Source organism: Aquarana catesbeiana, linkage group LG04 (assembly GCF_042186555.1).
Source record: "Aquarana catesbeiana isolate 2022-GZ linkage group LG04, ASM4218655v1, whole genome shotgun sequence".
Lineage (NCBI taxonomy): Eukaryota > Metazoa > Chordata > Amphibia > Anura > Ranidae > Aquarana > Aquarana catesbeiana.
In genome coordinates, this window is record NC_133327.1 from 589020664 (window position 1) to 589042351 (window position 21688).

Here is a 21688-nt window from a genome sequence, read left to right on the forward strand (position 1 = left end):
TATAACAATCTGTGATCAATTTCAATGTGTAAACAAATTTTGTGTATGTGAGAAATTTCTGTCAAAATGTCCATACACAATCTGAGACCAATCTCAATGAATACAATTTGTGATAAATATTGCTGTGCTCATAGAGGTTAAAACATAAGGGTGTATAACCAACCTAAAACATTTAAATGCATAAGCGTGAAGAACTCAATGTGAAGATCATTGTATCTAAAAAGATATCCAAGCAATGTGAACACGATAAACCCAAACTGCTTACCAGAATGGAATGACCCGCCATGATTGAGTGGTCATTAGCACTTGTGGGAATATTTCCCAATGTCCAGGATCACACTTGTCCCTCTCTTGGTATAAGAGCATACTCACAAACAGATAAAAACAAAATGGAGAGCAATCTACATAGTGTAGGTATAGGATATTAAAATAAACAGGCTTTATTAAGAAGTAAAGTGTGCACTCACATTAAAAGAAAGATCGGTACAGCATATCAAAACAAGTCCAAACTGCATATCAAGCTGAGAAAATGTCAACTATAGGCTACTTTGCATGATGACAGTACGTCTGGCTTTGCCCTGTGTGTTTCGGCACTAGATGATGTTGTCAAGGGGCTTGGCTGGATGGTTTCAATCATGTATAGTCTTTATATATACAGTATTTCACAGAAGTGAGTACACCCCTCACATTTTTGTAAATATTTTATTCTATCATTTCATGTGACAACACTAAAGAAATTACACTTTTCTATAATATAGAGTAGTGAGTGTACAGCTTGTATAACAGTGTAAATTTGCTGCCCCCCTCAAAATAACTCAACACACAGCCATTAATATCTAAACCACTGGCAACAAAAGTGAGTACACCCCTAAGTGAAAATGTCCAAATTGGGCCCAATTAGCCATTTTCCCTCCCCAATGTCATGTGACTTGTTAGTGTTACAAGGTCTCAGGTGTGAATGGGGAGCAGGTATATTAAATTTGGTGTTATCGCTCTCACTCTCTCATACTGGTCACTGGAAGTTGGCACCTCATGGCAAAGAACTCTCTGAGGATCTAAAAAAAGAAATGTTGCACTACATTAAGATGGCCTAAGCTATAAGAAGATTGCCAAGACCCTGAAACTGAGCTGCAGCACGGTGGCCAAGACCATACAGCGGTTTAACAGGACAGGTTCCACTCAGAACAGGTCCCACCATGGTCGACCAAAGAAATCATGTACAAGTGCTCAGTGTCATATGCAGAGGTTGTCTTTGGGAAATAGAGGTATGAGTGCTGCCAGCATTTCTGCAGAGGTTGAAGGGGTGGGGGATCATCCTGTCAGTTCTCAGACCATACGCTGCACACTGCATCAAATTGGTCTGCATGGCTGTCATCCCAGAAGGAAGCCTCTTCTAAAAATGATGCGCAAGAAAGCCTGCAAATAGTTTCCTGAAGACAAGCAGACTAACAACATGGATTACTGAACCATGTCCTGTGGTCTGATGAGACCAAGATAAACTTATTTGGTTCAGATGGTGTCAAGTGTGTGTGGCAGCAGCCAGGTGTGGCGTACAAAGACAAGTGTGTCTTGTCTACAGTCAAGCATGGTGGTGGGAGTGTCATGGTCTGGGGCTGCATTAGTGCTGCCGGCACTGGGGAGCTACAACTCATTGAGGGAACCATGAATGCCAACATGTACTGTGACATACTGTAGCCGAGCATGATTCCCTCCCTTCAGAGACTGGGCCGCAGGGCAGTATTCCAACATAAGTACGCCAAACACACAGTGATGGACTGGCCAAGCTTGTATCCAGACCTAAACCCTATTGAGCATCTGTGGAGTATCTTCAAACGGAAGGTGGAGGAGCGCAATGTCTCAAACATCCACCAGCTCCATGATGTCATCATGGAGGAGTGGAAGAGGACTCCAGTGGTAACCTGTGGAAGCTCTGGTGAACTCTATGGCCAAGAGGGTTAGAGTGGTTGTAAACTCTCCCCCACAACTTTGTCCCATGTAAATCAGCATAAAAAACCCTAATGAACACTGCTTGTAGATATCTCCTTACCTGCTTAGTATTGTTGTAATCCTTTATGATCTTTAGAATGACATCAGTGAGCATGCCTGGATCTCCCCTGATTTACAGCACACTCTGTGTAATTATCTATCTATTATCAGGACTTCCTATGGCACACAACTGCAATCCCAGGAGACTTCATAATCACTCAGAGCTTCCTCCTACACCCCATGTGACCATGTGACATCACATGGAATGTAAACCAAGGCATCGGACAGCATTACTGCAGCCTTATCAGCTGAAGCTGATAAGACTGACACAGGCAAACACTAGATTATCGGCACAAGTAAATACTATGGAATAAAACAAGTCAGCTATTAGCAGGGAAGCAGGGTTGCCATAGAAACGATGGATTGAGAATGAGGTTTGGTTAACAGTACAGGAAGTGCTCAATGTAAGGGCGGAAATACACTCCACTGTGGACTCAGAAAACAATACTTAAGATGGCGCTGCCTAACCACTAGAAACAAGTTTTTTTAAAGTTTCTTTAAACAGTAAGTAATATGCGATTTGGGCTGGATTACAGTGGCTATAGTTTGATAATTACTTATTATAATGGACTAAATGAAAAGAAGCATCAGAGGTGGAGAGTTTACTTCCTCTTTAAGGCAGTGCTGGGAAATAATGGTGGCCACACAAAATATTCACTCTTTGGACCCAATTTGGACATTTTCATTTAGGGGTGTACTCACTTTTGTTGTCAGCGGTTTAGACAATAATAGCTGTGTGTTGAGTTATTTTGAGGGGACAGCAAATTTACACTGTTATACAAGCTGTACACTCACTACTTTACATTGTAGCAAAGTGTAATTTCTTCAGTGTTGTCACATGAAAAGATAGAATAAAATATTTACAGAAATGTGAGGGGTGTACTCACTTTTGTGAGATACTGTATATCCAAGTGAGAGCAACACTATTAACTCCTTCCAAAAATCAAAAGTGTTAAAAAGTCAAAGGGGAATAGCATTAAATACATCCAATGTATACATTTATATTAATCAAAAGCTAAAAAATAAGAAATACATTTAAAAAATACATAGATGAAAAAGGAGTAATACAACAGAGATATAGCAATACTAAAACCATTATCCAGCTACCAGTATTATTCATATACAGTATGTGGATGTGCAAGCAAACCCTAATTTTTAAGGTGTATCCTGCAATGTAACAATACTGCATCAACTATTATTAATAAAACAGTTTACATCCTTTCAATATTTAAACCAAATGGGGTAAACATTCTAAGATTGTATATCCAATATGTCTCAAGCCTAGAAATATCACCTTTAATATGGCTTGTTCTCCAAAGCAGTATAAATGTATCAATACTCATAAATAGGGTACCCACATGTTTTTTTTGATGGTGCATAGCAGAAGGTTTTGAAACACTATGTCCTGGGAAGACTCTTTTATTATTACCAATAGGTTCATTGAGACGTGTCTGCAAAGTAATGTGTGGTACATCCCACATAAATAGACCTCATTCTTGAAAGACCATGTTATGAATATATCAATATTGTATCCCCTAGAAGTTTGTTGAGATTGAAAGGAAAGTAACTTTCTACCCCTAAGCTTGTAAGAGTGCAGTGCCAAACTGCACATTTACAGTAGGGATAGTAACCCTTCGTAGTTTGGAAAAACAAAGGTTTCACCGGCTGGTGAACCCCATTGGAAGATACATTATGTCTCAAAGACGGTACCCCTTATATAAAATCGGCAGATTTTCTGGGAGAAGGTAGCCTAGTATTTTGTCATTTTTTTTTAGTACAGACTGATGTTTCTTAAAAATTATTCTTAATGCATAATGTTGGGTAGAATATGTAGTTAACATAGCTATATTTAGTAGTTGTGTAATTGTTATAACCTTCTTAGAGTGCACCTCCAAGTGCCAACAAAGCTACTTGTGTGTTCCATTACTTTGAAGGGGTGCTGGCATCAGAAATCCTCATCCAAACAGCATACCAAAGTGTGCAATGTGAAGGCATGGTCTCAGGAGGAGCTGAAGCTGTCGGTGTACGGCGCCTTCACATGGCAGATTTAGTAAATTTCTCACCCTTCTCCCTTAACATTATTTCTCTGTCATGATAACCTCCATAATAACTTGGTCCAAACTATCTTTATTATATCCCTTTTCCAAATCATCAACTTTATATCATGTGCCTGTCTAAAATAATCCTCTGTCAGAGTACAATCTTAACCTCCCTGGTAGTAATCCTGAGTGTGGCTCGGGGCTTAAATTTCACTACCATTAGCGGTAACCCCATGCCACACATTTAGGATTGCATTGCAGGATCCTGGTTCAGGTTACTTACCTTGTCCCCAGGATCCTGTGTCCGCGGGCTGTATCCTCCGCCCGATGCCTCTGTGTGCTGGGCTCCGTTCCCTGCAAGCATCGCGATGCATGGTGGCGGAGCCCAGCAGCAAATTCAAAAAGTACAAAATTCATAACACATACAGTACATTGTAATCTTACAGTTTACATTACTATATCAAATCTTTTCACATCCCTTTTGTCCCTAGTGCTTTGTCCAGTGCCCTGCATGCAGTTTTATATTTTATATACTGTTTTTTCTGCCTGAGAAACTTGAGATTGTCCATGGCAACCAAAAAGTGTCCCTTTACGTCAAAAGTGGTTTTAGACCAGCCAGAAAACAGCGATAGTAAATTAGAACACTTGCAGAATTGAGCGCTAGTGAATCGTAGGGAAATTAATTTAATTATTTTTATATTATTATTTTTTATAATTATTTACAGTTATTTATTATATTATAATTTATGATGTCGTGATTCAAACGTTATCATACCCGGGATGTCTACTAGACTCTTGTTTGAACAGATTTAGGTGTGTTATTACTAAGAATGGCAGGCCTACAATATAAAACACCGAATTTATATATTTTATTTATATTTAAAACAATTGTACCGCTTTGAGACGCAAAAATCTGACATAATCATACCACCAGGGTGGTTTTAAGCATTGTCTTTAAGGAACAGACCTGAGTCAAAAGAGGTGATGACAGCTATTAAGTGAAATGTAATGTATGCATTCCTGTCAGTATCTTTAAAATAGGTGTAGTGAGAATGGACTCCCCACAGCCTTAATTCTGAAATCTAGGAAGTTCACCTCCTGTTGACTTGCTTTGTGATCCAAAATAATGTCTCTATAATTAATTACTAAGGCCCTGAATGAACAAATCAAGGGAATGCATGTCCCCCCTCCCATATTATCAATATATCCTCGCCTCATAATAAGCTCTGGTCGGCAATTTCCATATAAGCCATCCTCCTCCCATTATGCCATGAATAGATTGGCCATACTGGGAGCAAATTTAGCCCCCATTGCAACACCCTGATAATGCAACTAGTACTTGCCCCAAAACCAAAAATACTTAATTGAGAAGCTTAATAATTGTAAAATGAAATTTATTTGGACCAATTTTAACTTGTCATCTCGTTCCAAAAAATATCTGACTTTGGCTAGACCTTGTTCATAAGATATTATGGTATACAAGGAGACCATGTCAGCTGTATTCCTTTCAATAAGTTAATGACATACATAGTGTCCTTGGTGATAGTGTACAACTAAAGGTTGTACAACATGTACACTGCAGACACATTTCAATAAACATATTGTTACTATTAAAAGTGGTTTCCCAGGAAATAGTGTTTCAAAACATTATGCTATGTACCATAAAAAAAAAAACCCTGTGGGTACCCTATTTATCTGTATTGATAAATGTATCCTGCATTGGAGGAGGAGCCATATTAAATGTGATATTTCCAGGCTTGAAACACATTGGATAAGCAATTGTAGAACATTTACCTAATTTAGGTTGAACAACAAATGGAATTTAAAACCGTTTTATTAATAATAGTTGACGCAGTATTGTTACATCGTAGGATACATCTAAAAAATGAAGGGTTCATTGCACGTCCTTATATCTTAATAATACTGGTAGCTGGATAATGGTTTTAGTACTGATATTTCTCTGTATTATTCCTCCTTTTTTCATGTATATATATTTTTTTATTTCGTTTTTAGTTTTTGATTAATATAAATGTATATACTGGATTATTGGATGTATTTAATGTTCTTTTTTTTCACTTTATTGAATAAATTAGTATTAGACATTTGTCTTTGTGTATATTATCATCGAGAAACAATTTGTTCTTTAGACATTAAATGGCACTGTGTTGTGTATTCCAGCGCTGATCCATTGATTAAGGAGTGAATGGGGTTGCTGTCACTGATCCTGGGCATTGGAGAACATTCCCACAAGAGCTAATGACCACTCAATCATAGAGGGTCATTCCAATCTGGTAACCAGTTTGAGTTGATTATGTTCACATTTCTTGGATATCTTTTTTGGATACCAGAATCTTCACATTGAGTTATTTGCACTTATGCATTCAAGTCACTTATGTTGATTATTCACCCTTTTGTGTGAACTTCTATGAGCACAGCAAGATTTGTCACAGATTGCATTCATTGAGACTGGTCACAGATTGGCTTGTGTATGGACATTTGGACACAGATTTCTATAAAAAATTGCTTGCACTTTGAGATTGATCACATATTGTTATATGTATGATGATTAAAGTGGAAGTAAACCCTGCTATTGTTTTCAGCCAAGGAAGCAGCCATCTTGGCCTCTGTTTAATCTACAACTGCCATGATGCTGCACATGTGATCAGCTATGACGCCAGCCATTGGATGGTTTGACAGTTTGGTTGAGAGCACAACCAATGGGAGTGTTGCATTCCCGGCATGTGCCGGAAATGTAACTGTTTTTTGAAACTGGTAAATGGTTTACTTCTGCTTTAGCAATTATTGTGATTTGCTTTCACTTTGCATGGTTTGAATTTAATATGATTTTTAAGTAATATGTACCTGTTTAGAGCTGCACTTTTTTGTTTTCATTATATAGGGTTTACTATTGCACTCACTGGCACAATGTTGGGGGTTATTATTGTGTTTGCTGACTCCAATGATGGGGTCCACTGACAGCAATGTTTGGGTTTATTATTACAGCCACTGATATCAGTGATGGGGGTTATTATTGTGTTCAGTGGCGCCAATGCTGGGGGCTTATTACTGCACCCACCGGCACTAATGCTGGGAGTTATTATGGTAATCACTGACATCAATGCTGGGGGTTATTATTACTGCCAAATGACACCAATGATGGGTGTTATTGTACTCAAACTTAATTTTCAGTGTGCATTTGGATACACTGCAAAAAATTCAGCAGGTCAAAAAATGTTGGCGTTAAGTGAGATGAGATACAGCCCATCCCTTTTGAATAGACTGCCTAACTTGGTGTCATGTCCCTCAATGCAGGAAAATTAGCTGCTATTGTGAGGCTCTCTGGAAATGTCAGGAGCTGCACCGGAGGCCCTCTATAATTAAACTAGTACAAATTTAGTAGCTTAGTACAAAGTTACAACATGTGTTGCACTGTACAATGTTAAAAAAAATTATTTGTACAGAGAGTGAACACGAAAATATGTGAAAAATGTATTTTTCAGGAATGAGGTAACGGCTCTAGTCAAAATGTGGCATTTGAAAACGTCATTCAAACTTTCCTTTCTAATTCAAATATTGTTAGAAAAGCAGATACCAATGTTATCTTCGACTTACTAGATTATTTAAAAAAAAAATGTAACCTGTTATAATGAAACACATACTGGTAGAGAAAGATACAGGTTACATGGAAGTCATTTATTATTCAGTGGCTGTAGACTTTAACATATCATTTTCTTAGCGTTCAACCATTAAACTTGTGATGACCAGGTTCCTTTCTGAGCAGTTTCCAAAGCCCTCTGCGTTACAACTGCACCACTGACCAGCGTATACTGCGTGACCTTTGTATTCACTTGTACTCATAAGTGCATCTTTATTGGATTTCTGCATCTTAGAGAATATTTGAGACTTATATAACTAATATAATTTGAATCTGAATGTGACCATGAAATGTAATTTTCATTCTTCACTTTGAATCAGTTGTTCACCAACCCAACTAGTATTGAGAAACTGCATTCTTAAATATTTTATAGATTCTCATGGCAGAGAAGTATAGTTCTCTAAATAAAACCTATGAATAATTTTGGCTTAGCTTTTAATGTTAGGAGGACGCTAAGAAAAGCCAGTGTCTCAATTCAGTCACCCATAATAAATCTTTGTCTTTGCCCACCCTGTATTGAGACCACTAGAAGTCAGGAAGAGATCTGTGGTTTCTCTGTCTCACCCCACTATTGACAGCTATGGCATGTTCATTTCTTCTGAATATGTTTAGTAGTCGGAGGCAGGCCCAGACTAACCATAGGACACGTGGGCATTTGCCTGGTGGGCCGGGGACGCACATCACAAGGCTGGTACCCACCTCATCCCTTTCTGCCTGTCATGGTAGAGGAGGAGCCTGGAATAACCTCCTGGTACCTCCTCCCCGCAGGCGGTCCGCCACATTTAGTGGCTGTTCAGTGTCCTGGCTCGTTACTATGGATTGGACCGTGGGATGGACCAATAGCTGCAGAAGGTCAGAAGGTCTTCTATCACCTGGCCTGTAGAGGAGGGGGCACCATTTCTGGGGTAAAGTTCCCTCTGCAGGGTCCTGGACCTGGAGCCTGGGATAGATGAATGCAAGGGGCTGCTGGAACAGCCGCTGAAGTGCCTACCCTTCCAACACTTCCATGCCAGGCTCTGCAGACACTTCACCTCCAAAGCTGGGGCCCTCCACCTGTCTGGGAGCCAAGAGAGCCAGATCCAGCTGAACAGGAGGAAGAGCACGGAGATTACCCTGACAGAGGAGGACGAGGAGCTAAATAGGAGGATGAGAACCAACATCACTGGGAACTGATAGAGTACCTGAGGATAGTGCTTCAGGTGAGTAAGAGGATCTGCAGGGGCAGGGACTAATTACTGGATAAAGGCTTAAAGTAGAGAAACCCGATCACTAATGCTTCTTGCATGTTTTACAATGTCAGTGTATTTTCAAAAGTTGTCTTCAGTATTTTCTTCTGCAGTTTTCATATATATAACACTTTGTCATCCTGCCATAAAAGTCCTTCCCAGGAGGAATTAGTATATTCTTGCCGGTGGTTGTAAATATGTGCAAACAGATGCAGCTGTAAACAGTAGTGGCTGTCAGGCCCAGATTGGCCATAGGGCACACCGGGCATTTGGTTTATAACTAAAAAATGGGCTGCTCAGTCTAAAATGCATAGTCCTATTTTTTGTCCCAGTCCGGGCCTGGTCAGAGGCATAGGGGAAACCTATATACAGTGTTGTTTTCTTTTTTCATAAAGAGGGTGTATTGCTTGTAGTGCTTCTAAACCATGTTATGTTTTCAGTTAGACTAACATTAGTCCTTTATTCATTTCTTCTTTATAGCTGGTAGCACACCGCCCAAATCCACCAAAATCTCTGTGATGTCTTGCCCCGCAGACAGTAAAAGGTTTGGCCAAGCTCTCTGGAAACCCATCAGTTGTGTAGCTGCAGACCTATATGGTTCAAATCATTTGGTGGAGGGGGGATTAGGGTGTGGGGTAGTTTTTTAGGGTTGGGCTTGGCCTTTTGGTTCCAGTGAAGGGAACTCCTAAGGCATCAGCATACTAAGACATTTTGGACAATTTCATGCTCCCAGCTTTGTGGGAACAGTTTGGGGATGGCCCCTTCCTGTTCCAACGTGACTGCGTACCAGTGCACAAAGCAAGGTCCATAAAGAAATGGATGAGCAAGTTTGGGGTGGAGGAACTTGACTAGCCTGCACAGAGTCCTGACCTCAACCCAATAGAACACCTTTGGGATGAATAAGAGTGGAGACTGCGAGCCAGGCCTTCTTATCCACATCAGTCCCTGACCTCACAAATGCGCTGGAAAAATGGTCAAACATTCCCATAGACACACTCCTAAACCTTGTGGACAGCCTTCCCAGAAGAGTTGAAGCTTTTATAGCTGCAAAGGGTGGGCCAATTCAATATTGAACCCTATGGACTAAGACTGGGATGCCATTAAAGTTCATGTGTGTGTAAAGGCAGGTGTCACAAAACTATTGGTAATATAGTGTATATTAGTAGCTTTCTTAGACTATATACTGTATCTATCTATCTATCTATCTATCTATCTATCTATCTATCTATCTATCTATCTATCTATCTATCTATCTATACAGTAAATGTCCAGTTAGGGTTTACATGGCATTAAAGTTCATGGGCGTGTAAAGGCAAGTGTCCCCATACTTTTGGTAATATAGTGTAAATTCAGATTGCTGGAAATCAACTAGGCAAGTTGGCTTTCCCTTTGATCCCTGTTGATTATTTAAAGATAGTCCTATTATACTCCTACTGCTCTATGAAGTGCTTGTCCCACATCGTTTGATGTAGATATTAGACTGGAAAATGCAATCCACATACAATCTCCGCTCTTCTCAAGACCTCCTACTCTCAAGCTCTCTCATCTCCTCCTCTCACGTTCGTCTCCAGGATTTCTCCAGAGCCTCTCCCATCCTCTGGAACTCGCTACCTCCACCTGTCCGGCTATCCCCTACTCTTGCTACCTTCAGGTGATTCCTGAAAACTCATCTCTTCAGGAAAGTCTATAACGTCTCTAACTAATCTTTTACCACTTCCATCAGCTTATTCCCCACAGTTACAACCTTTTGTACCACCTGCCCCACCCTATTAGATTGTAAGCTCTTCTGAGCAGGGCCCTCTTAATCCTCCTGTATCTTATTGTATTATAACTGTATTGTCTCCCTTTTATATTGTAAAGCGCTGCATAAACTGTTGGCGCTATATAAATCCTGTATAATAATAATAATAATACAACAAAAACTGCTAACAAAAATAAAAATAAAAAGGCATATATAAACAGTAAAACAAAAAAATGTGAAACTGAAATCCAGCTACTAGTAGTTATCTGTTTGTATGTTGATTCTGTCAGCTTTTTTCTATGGCCTTTAAAAAAGTGCATTCAAAAGACTGGGAAAGCAGCAGTTAGTAAAATTAATACATTTATACATATTATCCCAAAACAAGGTCTAGTAACTTTTAGAGAACTCTTCATTTGTTTCCCATTTAGGAATCCCCAAATCTCTCACCATAAATCATGTCTCTATAATACAGCAGGTCATAGATCGGACAGACACGCACCCACGCACAAGCCTGGGACTCCTTTCTATGGCTTTTGTTTATTTGTTTATTTGTTTTGGCTGAGTCTGATGAGGAACCTTGGACAGGTCAACATCGTGAACTTGAAACTTTTTTTTTTTTCAAAGTTGTCAGTTGTTTAGTGAGCACCAACTTAAACATCTACTCTTATTTTACTATTGAAGTGAAAGTTCATCTAAATTCAAGAAGAAAGTATTCATATTTCTGCCTGTATGTCAAGGATTAGCACTATTGAACGTGTTTTCTATTATCAGCTTGTCACTTTCTTTGCTTCATAATCTCTTTCTTTCTTGTGCTCAATGGCTTCCCATTGTGTTTTTTTCCCACTGCAAGTGTATTCTTTTTCCCCCTTGCCATTTTTGTTTCAAGACGTGCAAAGTTAAAAGGCCCAGCTCAGCCTGACCACCTGGACACAGCAATGGGGCTTTATCCTTGGACTGGCTCCCTGCCAGTTGCCAGCTGTGTCATTGTATGCATCCATCTTAGTTAATTCCATGAGCTAGGATTGTACTGGTTCTGTTTACAACAACCTCTTGCCCCTCCTGTGTCCAATTCCAATTGTCCTTAACTCTCCTTGTTTAATACTGTTTTGCAAATTATTAAGCACTGGAAGTCCATTAATCACAGTTCATGTCCTGTGTAAGCCCACACAAGGTAAGGAAAAGAGGGGGAAGGGGAGGCACGTTCATAGCCCTGAAAGGGCTTGGACGGTGGTCCATTCAGATCCCTAACGAGATCATTACAGCTAACTAAATACAAACCTGACCTTGCGACCCTCTGGGAAATTACGTGGGCCCACTGCTAGACATTAATATGTATCCCATCTCTCCCAGTCCCTTGATAGGATGAACACTAACCCTGCGATCAAAAGAAATCTAATCACTGCTCTGATTGTAGTAAACCATGCCTGACAGAGAATTCCCTGGGATCTCAATAGCTACATCAGTGCCACCCCCAGTGTGCAACATTTGCCAGGCTCTACAGCAGCCAGCCAACTGCAAAGAGCCGCAGCTTTTCAGTTTATTTAACACAGTGTGTCTACTTTCACAGACCACCTGGTAGGCTCATTTTAACACGGTGCTGGTTCCACTCTCCCACAGCCGAAATAAAAACAATTGACAAAAAATAAGTTGCATGCCACTTAAAAAAAAAAAAAAAAAACAAATGCTGGTTCCCAGGAAGTTTTTCCATGAATATGTATATTATGCAGAAAACCAGTTATGTGAAAGCTATGAAGAACACAGACATAATAGTAGAAAAATACTTCCATGTAAAATTCAGGTAAATTACTTTTCTGTTAAAAAAAAATTTAGGTAAATTGTTGGAGGACTTTCACATTCTTAATGTAATACTATGCCTTTTCTACCTATTGCAGATCCAGTGCATACTGATAAAAATATATTTATGTAATAATTTGGTAACATACCTGTTCTTCAAATTTCCAGTAATTTCAGAGAATGCTTGAATACTCTTAAGGCTGCCATAGACATTATAGATCAGTTGGACATGCATGCACAGTCCGAACACCCTCACACATTTAAGTTAGCTGATGGGTCTCTAAACATGAATGACTGAATCATGCAACTGTTCATGTTTAGCCTATGCAAGGAGCCAGGGGAATGCACGTTGGTCACTTCAAGCAAAAACTTATCAGTGGTAAAAAAAAAGGGATTAGAAATTATTTTTCACATAACAATTTTTATGTACACTTTACAAATTATAATTTATATATTTTCTTTCCTAAAATATTTCCTTATTTATATAATAATTTGCAAGGGCACTTTTAAATTAACAATGTATAGTTATATTTTTTTTTTTTAGCATATAGATAATATTCACTTATTTACATAACAATTTGCATGCATATTTATGCACATTTACATATTTATATTCATATATATGTATGCACAGTATATTATTATTATTATTATTAATAATAATATTATTATACAGGTTTTATATAGTTTGTGCATCGCTTTACAACATGAGGGCAGACATTACAGTTACATTACAATTTGGTACAAGAGGAATCAGAGGGCCCTGCTCGTTAGAGCTTACAATCTAAAAATAAAGGGTCAATTGATACAAAAGGTATATAGTATACAGTATATATAATTATATTTTTTTTTTTTCATAAAAATTCAGAATATAAAAAATATCTTGTAAAATATATTCCTAGAATTGGTAAGTAACGCCATTTCTGTAATTTTACCAGGGGCCTTGAATTACTGTGTTTGTGTTTAAAGAGCCATACACACTTCACAATTTTCTTTAGTTTTTTTCCTTTAGATTTACCAAAACCATATAATATTAGGTCAAACCTTAACAGTTTAAATTTGTATGCAATCAGGCAGGCCCTTGCACTACATGGTTTTGGTAAATCTAAAGGAAATCAAACAATAAAAGTTGTATAGTGTGTATCCAGTTTAAGATTTTTTAACGCCACTGAACAAAAAAATTGCGTTTTAGGTCATGAATGACTGTTTTTGAACAGATTTTGAAATTGGCTTGGGCATTGTTACAGGTTTTTATTTGTCCTTTCTTAACGCATCTACAAAGTTGGTTTTGTGGTGTGTATTAAAAAAAAAAAAAAAAAAAAAAAACTGTGTGCATCATAAGCTAAAGACTTAAGTAAATGAAGTGGCTGGTGATGGCATGCTAGGACACATCCAAAACAAATCACCATGGTATACTGACACAAGATTAGAAAAATTTAGATCTCCTCAGAAAATGAATATTGTAACGGGTAATTTTCTTTGTATAAATAAAGCAAAATGGAAAAGAAGAGCGTGTAACAAATATTCATACCAAATAGAAATCATATTTATATTGGCAAGTATATTTTAGACAGATGTAGATAATTTGTCTCCACAGAAGTGCAATGTAGTTAAAGAACATTTTGTGAAGCAAATTAGAGGGATACATTTTAATGCCAAACATGAATGGAGATTTAGAAAAGACAGATTTGCATAAGCAATTGCCTATATTTTAGTCTAATAGGATTGTTCATATGCAGATCTGGGACATCATGATCATTTGCATAGAAGTGACCAATTGGTATTGTTTAGAGCACTCTCTGGTTTACTGGGGTATTGTCTAACTATACAGAAAAAATACTATAACACAGAAAGATTTCTACTTATTAAATAAACAGTTACACATAGACCCCTTATTCACTGCCAATACCAACAGACAAAATATAGGTATGATTAGATCAGAAAATCTGTTTATGTGTGTACCAGTGGAGGTAGGAGCCTTGACCCTATAGCCACATCATTAGATCACAGAAGATCTGTGCCCATTGCTTAGAAAAGTTTTCAATTTAGCAAATTTTGACTTAGATTTTGCCCCTGAGATAAACATGGTACCAAAGGCACCCACGCATTGTATATGCATGCACGTTTATGGATACATGTCTACGCACAGAAAAAGTCTATGACAGTCAGAATGAGCATTAGCCTGGTTTATAACATCTATGGCTAACTTATAATTTTATTATACGCCTTGTGTATGTGAAAAAATATACAGCCAAATTAAAAGGCACTACTCTCCTATTAACCTAATTTAATCATTTGATACCAACTTATCTATGGCCGAGCATACCTGGTTCAAGCAGAAATTAATCTGTGGTGGGGATGCAGACATTGAATCAATTACTTATTCTGAACAAGCAGTAGATGAGTTTAAAAACAAGCCTCTACTGATCACTTGAGGTGCAGGCACTGTGGAACAATTCATGCTCAAATTTCACAGCAGAAGCACTACACAGCTCCCCCCTGCTACTTCTCCAAGAGCTTTTGCATTGTTTTTGCATTAGGGATTAGAGGGCTAGATTGTTGCTGATTCACTGCTGGGAGGGGGAAGCGGGGTCAGCTGGGCTGCTTAGAGAATAACGTAAACCACATTGCTGGGATCTACAGCTGCAGTAAAGGCTTGTTTTAAAGCTCTTTAGCTGCCTAATAATAACAGAAGTGCTGTAGTAACCACAAAATCTCTTGTCCGTTGATGGACACAGGAATCAAGGAACTCCTAAACAGTCGGGTTATACTGCTGCCAAAAGTAAGTTGAAACACTGGCAAACACTGGTGGTATAACTCTGTCTCTAACAGTTTTACCTCCATTTTTGAACAAGCAATACAAACAGGCATTAACACAAAATATCTTTTATACATGATTAACCACTTGGCCTCCGAAAGATTTATCCCCCCCCCCTTCATGACCAGGCCATTTTTTGTGATACGGCACTAAGTTTTAACTTTAACTGACAATTGTGTGGCTGTGCGACACTGTACTAAAATAAAATTTATGTATTTTGTTTCCCAAAAATAGAGCTTTCTTTTGGTGGTATTTGATCACCTCTGTGTTTTTTGTGCTAATTTTGTGCTAAATTTGAAAAAAAATTTACTTTCTGCTATAAAACATATTCAATAAAAAAAATTAAAACATCAAATTTCTTCATCAATTTAGGCCAATATGTGTTCTGCTACATATTTTTGGTAAAAAAAATCCCAATAAGCGTACAGTGCCTTGCAAAAGTATTCACCCCCTTGGCATTTTTACTGTTTTATTGCTTCACAACCTGGAATTAACATTGATTGTTTGAGGATTTGCATAATTTATTTAAAGAACATGCCCACAACTTTGAAGATGTTTTTTTTTTATTGTGAAGCAAACAAATAGGACAAAATAACAGAAAAAGTCAATGTGCATAATTATTCAATTATTAACCTCCCTAAAGTCAATACTTTGTAGAGCCACCTTTTGCGGCTATCACAGCTCCAAGTCATTTTGAATAAGTCTCTATGAGCTTGCCACATCTTACCACTGGGATTTTTGCCCATTCCTCCTTGCAAAACTGCTCCAGCTCCTTCAAGTTGGATGGTTTGCGCTTGTGAACAGCAATCTTTAAGTCTGACCACAGATTTTCTATTGGATTGAGTAATGGGCTTTGACTAGGCCATTCCAACACATTTACATGTTTCCGCCTTAAAACAATCAAGTGTTGCTTTAGCAGTGTGTTTGGGGTCATTGTCCTGCTGGAAGGTGAACCTCCATCCTAGCCTCAAATCACACACAGAGTGGTATGGGTTTTGCTCAAGAATATCCCTGTATTTAGCACCATCCATCTTTCCCTCAACTCTGACCAGTTTTCCAGTCTAGACTGCTGAAAAACATCCCCACAGTATGATGCTACCACCATGTTTCACTGTGGGGATGGTGTTCTTTGGGTGAGGTGAGGTGATGTGTTGGGTTTGCGCCAGACATAGCAATTTCTTTGATGGCCAAAAAGTTTCATTTTAGTCTCATCAGACCAGAGCACCTCCCTCCATACATTTTGGGAGTTTCCCACATGACTTTTTTCAAAGTCAATATGTGCCATTTTGTTTTTTGCTGAAAGTAACGGTTTTCTTCTGGCCACTCTGCCATAAAGCCCATTTCTATGGAGCGTATGGCTTATTGTCATCCTATGTACAGATACTCCAGTCTCTGCTGTGGAACTCTGCAGCTCCTCCAGGGTTACCTTAGGTCTCTGGGCTGCCTCTCTGAATAATGCCCTCCTTGCCCGGTTCATGAGTTTTGGTGTGCGGCCTTCTCTTGGCAGGTTTGCTGTTGTGCCATGTTCTTTCCATTTGGTTATGATAGATTTGATGGTGCTCTTAGGGATCATCAACGATTTGGATATTTTTTTATAACCTAACCCTGACTTGTACTTCTCAACAACATTGTCCCTTACTTGTTTGGAGAGTTCTTTGGTCTTCATGGCAGTGTTTGGTTAGTGGTGCCTCTTGCTTAGGTGTTGCAGCCTCTGGGGCCTTTCAAAAAGGTGTGTATATGTAATGACAGATCATGTGACACATAGATTACACACAGGTGGACATCATTTCACTAATTATGTGACTTCTGAAGGTAATTGGTTGCAGCAGAGCTTTTTATGGGCATCATAACAAAGGTGGTGAATACATACGCACATCTCAATTATCAGTTTTTAATTTCTTAAAAATAGTTTTATGTATATATTTTTCTGATTTTACTTCACCAACTTAGACTATTGTGTTCTGATCCATCACATATAATTCAGATTAAAAAAAACATTGAACTAAAGGCTATCATGTAACAAAATAAGTAAAAAGCCAAGGGGGGTGAATACTTTTGCAAGGCACTGTATATTGATTGGTTTGTGCAAAAGTTATAGCGTCTACAAACTGTGGGATATATTTATGAATTTTTTTTTAATAGTAATGGTGGTGATCAGCGACTTATAGCAGAACTACGATATTGCGGCGGACAAATTAGACACCAGCTGACACTTTTTACACTTTTTGGGGACCAGTGACACAGTAATACAGTGATCAGTGCTAAAAAATATGCACTGTCACTGTACTAATGACACTGGCTGGGAAGGGGTTAACATCAGGGGCGATCAAAGGATTAACTGTGTGCTTAGCTAGTGCTTGTGTACTGTGTGGGAGGTGCTTGGACTAGTGGCAGGCATTGATCTGTGTTCCTGCTTTGCAGGAACACAGGATCAATGCCTTCCCTACTGACAGAACAGCAATCTGCCTTGTTTACATAGGCAGATCGCTGTTCTAGCTCTCTGCCTAATGATTGACGTGTGCTGGCGAACATCGAGTCCGTAGTACCCGCAGATCAGCTCCCACTGTATAATCACAGTAGGAGTGTGTCGCCGGTGGCGCACATGCGCGCCCCAGACCCGGAAGTGCAGGATCACGTACTAGGTATGCGATTCTGCGCAGGAGAGCCGTATATGTAAGTTATACGGTTGGCAAGTAGTTAATAGAGTTTTGGCAATAAAGTTTGACTTATGAATCCCTGCACATATAATTATCAATGTCATCTTGAAGTTACTCCAAGAGAGAAGCTTGTAGGGGAGGCAATAAGCTGCATATATTGGTCGTCCATGTTACTCTGATGGTTGTTCAAGTTTGTAAACATATTTGTGTCACCATTCAATATGAACATGCTATTTGCAAACAAGAATCTTTTTCTTTAGTTTAGTTTATTGCCCCTAATGATGAAACGTAGTCTTTGAAAAGTTCTAGGGTATAAGTCTAATAAACCTGCCTTTTGAAGGAGTAAAAGAAGAACTTATTTAATGAAGCACTGAGAAATCTGCTTTTATTTCCCACACAAGAAAAGAAACGTCTTTTGTAATTTTAGCTGGTTTACACAAATCAGAAACCCTTATTAAGATTGCAACACATTTTCTTCTACCAGCGATTAAAATTAACAATCTTTAAGACCTTCCCGTTTCCTTGGCAACCCATTAGAGTGTGACTCCTTACCTTGGTTACCGCAATGAGGCCTTTTAAATATTCTGCGGAGTACTTATTATCTATTTGCTTGCTCTCACCTCAATCTCACCTTTCCGTTAAACACAGAATGCAACTCAATCCACTACAACTAAAGACCAGTCTGAGAGTCTGATTAAAATTATCCCTGTCTGGCCTGACCTCTTTTCTCTGCAGGTGAGAGTGTCCCCATTCACAAGCTAAATGAAGCAGAAATGATGGAGTGTTTGTTTTCCTTGACTTTCTTTCAGTCTGCCAGTAAATTTACAGCCACGAATATGAAGTGTTAATTTAATGTTCCCACTGAGCATCTCATTGTCAACAAAGACTTCAAACCTTAAGAGAGGAAAAAGGTTAGTTCATGCAGAAAATGACCCTTATGGGTTGATTGTCTTCTGGCATAGACAAGCAGTCAGCAGAAAGCAGAGGGCTTTGACTCCCAGCTTAATACATTCGATAGGTCCTAATAGAAGCCCTATACCTCTCTGCCAAGACAGAATCACCTGTATTGTTCACTTATTTATCTTTGCTGTAATCTCTGGGAAAACAAACAATGGGGATCTCTCTTTTTCACTCCTGCAACTTGTTTGACAGGAACCAAAACTAAAACCTTCCGATATCTCAAACTTAAACAAAGAGGTCTATTGCTGCAAAGATTTCAAGAGAGAATTAATGACAGAATAAAAAACGGCCTATTTCTTTTCCCACTTGAATGTTTCATGGGTTTGAGGGGGACTAGAAAAGCTCATCATCTGACAACCATGTTAGAATAATTTATCTCTCTAATTTGGAAAATATGAACAGTGTTCATACTTATCAGTTGTCTAATAATTTTTTTTTTAAACCTACATTTTAAGAGCCTGTCTATATTTTACAAATTTATTTTGCAGCTTTATCACTGTATTGCCAAAAAGTATGTGTTTTTTTTTTTAATTCCTATGGTACCACCAACTGCCATACACCTGTCCAATGAGAGTTCCCTTATGGGTCACTGGGGTAATCTCATTGGACAGTGGAATGGCAGTTGGCATAGTTTGGTAATTAAAGCATAACTATAGACATAATAAAAATAAGAATAAATAAAGGGACCAGCAGGAGGATGTACAAGTCCACACGCAATGTTTCTCTATCTGAGTAAATTGAAGGAATGGCCCTTAGGGATTCATCTCCTGGGTGGCTCTGGGATAACACACCAAGTTTCTAACCTGCTATTCATGTCTTTGAGGGTTCTCTAGCCAACATCCACCCTATAAGGCTTCTCCTGCTGCCAGCCACATAAAGCATCACCCAACCCTCCGGGAGGCAACCTCCATTTTTTTACACAAAAAAGTTTTTTGATGTTTCATATTTCTCCTCCTTTTTTTTTAATGGATAATCTATCAGAAATAAGGGACTGGTGTGATAATATACATTTCCTGAAGAAGCCTACAAGTTGGCGAAACATGTCAGAAGCAATGTACCACAAATATAAATCTCCAATAATACTATCTGTATGAGTACTCAGAATCAAATAGTTCAATGTTTTTAATATTCATTTTTTGCCTGTTCATATGATTCTCTAACATGAATTACATATTTAATTAAAAATCCATAACCTTATTCAATCAATATTGAATAAAGTTATGGATTTTTAATTAAATATGTAATTCTAGTTATTGGCATCTTAAAAATCCCTGCTCCTTATGCCCTGCACATACGGCCGTTTTTGCCGTCGGAAATAACTCTGAAGGTTTTTCTGACGGAGTTCCGACGGAATTACGCTCAAGCTGTCTTGCATACACACGGTCACACCAAATTCCGACCATCCAGAACGCGGTTACGTACAACACGTACGACGGGTCTAGAAAACGGAAGTTCAATAGCCAGTAGCCAATAGCTTCCGTCTCGTACTTGCTTCGGAGCATGCATCATTTTTACGTCAGAACAGCATACAGACGAGCGTTTTTTCCAATAGTAATTTGTTCCGTCAGAAAAATACAAAACATGTTCTCTATCTAAGTCCGTCTGAATTTTCAACAGTGAAAGTCCAATGGGGCATACACGCGGTCAGAATATACGATGAAAAGCTCCCATCGGACTCTTTCTGTCGGAAATTCCGCTCGTGTGTACGCGGCATTAGAGTAGCTTTTGTATCCTGTTCAAACATAAATTATGTTTTTTGTCACTAGCATCAATGCATCAATTTTTGTCTTTTTTAGTCACCTCAGAACATAGTTTTATTACCGTTTGAACCAACCAGTAGATCCACTATGGGTCAGGGACAGAGTTTTCAGTGTTTATTCAGTGGTTTTTATAATTGCTAAATTACTCTTCAGTTCACCATAAAAATTTTACAAGTAAATCTAACTGGGGATGTAAAAAACAGGTTTGCTTTAAAAGCCCTGCACTATTTGTAATACATTATTTGATTTGGGGTATAACAGAAGTAAAAGGTTCTATCGGATTATTAATGCAACCTGGTCAAAATGGGAAGATTTTTCCCAACTTCCTGTCAGGACAGGAAATGAAGGGAAATCTCTGCAAAAGTGACACAAGTAAAAACATATTTTTAGTGCAACAAGGGAGAGTTCAGAGTCTGCTGCCCACGCATTTCATGTCACAGTGACATAAAAGTAGGTAAATATCTCCCTAATAGAAACACAGATAGAAATAATAATCTAACAGAAATTTTAAAGCATACAAACTTTATTTAAAAAAAAGCACAGGTAGGCTTAAATGGCTGATCCCCCAGCTGCATTTATTAACCTGCAGCTCTGCTACCCTGCTGCTCTGTTTAGCCACTGGAATGGAGGAGAACACCCAGTACTTTGGGGTATAGCAAAGCATGTGATACACTCACCTGTGTAACAGCACTGTTGGGATTATGTTTTCATTGTCTGTGTCCCATTTGGGATATTTCCCTTTATGTCCTGTCCCAGAGACACCCAATGATGTAAAAGGAAATTCCCTCACCTCCTCTTCTTTTACAATTCAAAAAGATTGTATTCCCAGTCACTTTCTGTTCTAGAGACAAAGGTGACCAGGATAAATAGAGAGACTCCGGGTGTTATTTACAAAAGACAAATCCACTTTGCACTACAAGTGCACTTGGAAGTGCGGTCACTGTAGATCTGAGGAGGACATGCAAGGAAAATAAAAAACAGCATTTTAGCTT

General features: G+C 38.6%; 1 protein-coding gene across 1 annotated transcript in view; it reads right to left on the minus strand.

The window, feature by feature from the left end:
* The window catches only part of LOC141140706 (bifunctional protein GlmU-like), a 138584-nt gene that overhangs the window by 68004 nt on the left and 48892 nt on the right, over nucleotides 1-21688 (minus strand). The window lies entirely within an intron of this gene.